At 38.4% G+C, this 2028-nt stretch overlaps 1 non-coding gene across 1 annotated transcript; it reads left to right on the top strand.

Annotated features, from left to right (window-relative positions):
- Nucleotides 1-1946: 1946 nt before the first annotated feature.
- On the top strand, nucleotides 1947-2028 carry TRNAS-AGA. Its single transcript has one exon. It is a non-coding gene; the product is annotated as a tRNA-Ser (tRNA).

Here is a 2028-nt window from a genome sequence, read left to right as displayed (position 1 = left end):
TGATCTATTATCCAAATCAAATCAAATCAATTTTTTTTATCCAAATCAGATTTGTTATCCAAATCAAATCCAATCTGTTATCCAAATCAAATCCAAGTTGTTATCCCAAATCAAATCTGTTACTCTGATAATTATATTGTCTTTCCTTTTATTTTATATTACCTTGTGTGTCTAATTCGATCCATCCAGGAACTTAAGAGGGAGTGAGTGGTAAAAGGCAAGAGTGAAAACATCACACAAAAGCCTATATTGAGAGCATCAAACACGAGTGAACTACCATTAAAGAGAGAAACACGTGAGTAGAGTGTGGTGAGGTCCTGAATTTTTTTTAATTTACTGCAAAATTCTTTGTTCCTTAATCATGGCAAGAGCTGGTGACAATGGTGGTGTATATCATCAACTGGATGAATCTCAACGCTTATTTCTGGACGCGTGGACTACACAAATGCAACGTTTGTTGAACCGTAACAAAGAAAAGCCCTACAGACGAATAGTCAAATCTTCCTCATTTACTCTTAAACCTCTATCCCCTAGAGAAGTGTGTGATAACCAAATCAGAATGGGAGAAAAGAGAGAACAAGAGAAAGAAAATAGTGAGGCACCACAAAGGAATATGAAAAAGAAGAGTGATACACCCGAGGAAAAGAGTGATACACATGAGAGAAAATTTAATTATTTTGCAGAGGCGAGTGAAGTGAGGAAAGTGTTACCTGCTCATGAACCACTCAATCTACAGTATTGCAAAGACAGTAAAATTTCTAGTGATAATTCTAATGAGTTTACTATTTCTATTTCTCCTAGTGTTCAACCATTATTGCAGGAAATTAAAAATGTCTTTCCTAAGGAGATTCCTCATGGACTACCACCTTCAAGAGGCATAGAACATCAAGTTGATCTCCTCCCTGGAGCTTCATTGCCTAACAGGCCAACTTACAAAAGCAATCCCCAAGAGACTCAACGTAAGGATGCACATGCCAAAGTTGAGTATGTGAAAAGATTGTATGACCAAGTGAAGGTGCAAATTGCAAAGAAGAATGAAAGTTATGTCAAGCAAGCCCACAAGAAAAGGAAGGAAGTGGTACTTGAACCCGGTGATGATCCTGAACATTTGAGGACAAATGTTTTCCAAGAAGGAGGGAATGATGAGAATCATGAAACTGGCCAAATACAGGCTAAAGGCCCAAGTGGAGAAGGACGAAGGCCCAAGTGGAGAAGGACAAAGCCCCCGAGTGGAGAAGGATGAAGGCCCAGAGGCAGAGACACTATCAAGACTATTAATTGTTGCTCAAGGCCCAAGTTAAATATATTTTTTAGTTATAATTTTTATTTATTGTAATTTTGGCCCAAACTATTTAGAAGGCCCATGTCTATTTTTATCTTTTAGTTCAGATACACTATAAGTATTGGTTTTTGTTTTGAATAAAAAAAAACTTTTGACATTTGATAAAATTTGGTGAGAGTTTCTCTCTGAGTTCCTTGTTGAACCAATCTCAGACTTATCAAGGTAATCCTTGTGGCGTCTACCCTGACTTATCTTCCTTCACCGGAAGTGGCGTATAGACATGGGCCTTCTAAATAGTTTGGGCCAAAATTACAATAAATAAAAATTATAACTAAAAAATATATTTAACTTGGGCCTTCAGCAACAATTAATAGTCTTGATAGTGTCTCTGCCTCTGGGCCTTCATCCTTCTCCACTTGGGCCTTCATCCTTCTCCACTCGGGGGCTTTGTCCTTCTCCACTTGGGCCTTCGTCCTTCTCCACTTGGGCCTTTAGCCTGTATTTGGCCAGTTTCATGATTCTCATCAATTTGTTTCTACATAATTTCTCCTCATTGTTATGTAAAAGTAAATTTTTCGTTCCTGCATAGCTTTATGCAATGGTCTGCGCCATTGTGAATGGTTAGTAATTAAATTTAAAATTTAGGTTCCAATCTATCATCATGGTGGACATGCCGGAGTGGTTATCGGGCATGACTAGAAATCATGTGGGCTCTGCCCGCGCAGGTTCGAATCCTGCTGTTCACG

Source organism: Glycine soja, chromosome 11 (genome assembly GCF_004193775.1).
Source record: "Glycine soja cultivar W05 chromosome 11, ASM419377v2, whole genome shotgun sequence".
Lineage (NCBI taxonomy): Eukaryota > Viridiplantae > Streptophyta > Magnoliopsida > Fabales > Fabaceae > Glycine > Glycine soja.
Note: the sequence above shows the minus strand (reverse complement) of the source record. Positions and strands in the feature narration are given on the sequence as shown.